Raw genomic sequence first — 799 nt, 5'->3', positions numbered from 1 at the left:
ACAGTTTTATCTTTCATATGCAAAAAGAAACGGTAACTGGTTCACTATTTTATCCCCCCTTTAGATTTTATCACCTCGAAGATCCAAATCTTATTTTTAAATTTTCTCTCCCTTTTTTCTTTCCCTTAAGACTGTGAATCATTTCTAAATATAATTAAATCGGAAATTCTCATTTTTAACTTGACCGTTAAAAAAAAAACAAAACGAACGAAAAGGAAACCGATCCATTTTTAAAACCAAGTCAAATCAGTGAAGCTTAAAATAAAATCATGAATATATCAGTGAAATGATTAAATTCGTCAAAAAAAGGAAAATAATTGGATCAATCCCGAGAAAGATATCCTTTCCAAGTGACACTTTTATGGATTTCCAAACCCCTTTATAAATCAAATTTGATATGAATCCCAAAATGAAGCTTCAAGAGCCTTGAATCAATCTAAGAAAGATATCATTTTCTCACTTTTTTATCAACGCGTGGCATTTTCATGAATTTTCAAACCTCTTCATAAATCAAATTTACATCAACCCTATATTTTCTCCAAATGAAATTGTACAACCCTTTTACATTTCATAAAAGAAGAAACACTAATTAATGGAAGAAGAAATTCCCTAGTCTTCTAGAAAAACTTACCTATGTCGAAACGATTTAATTCCCTCCTCCATTAAAAGTTTACAATGAAATATATATCCAATATCTCACAAAAGAAACAAAATGTATTTTTCGGGTAGGGTCAAAAACATAGTTCCACAGGTAAGGCAACAGAGGGTATAACCAAGATCACGGGTAAGGACAACCCAA

Source organism: Phalaenopsis equestris, unplaced genomic scaffold (assembly GCF_001263595.1).
Source record: "Phalaenopsis equestris unplaced genomic scaffold, ASM126359v1 Scaffold000834, whole genome shotgun sequence".
In the NCBI taxonomy this organism is placed as follows: domain Eukaryota; kingdom Viridiplantae; phylum Streptophyta; class Magnoliopsida; order Asparagales; family Orchidaceae; genus Phalaenopsis; species Phalaenopsis equestris.
This window is presented reverse-complemented; position numbering follows the sequence as displayed.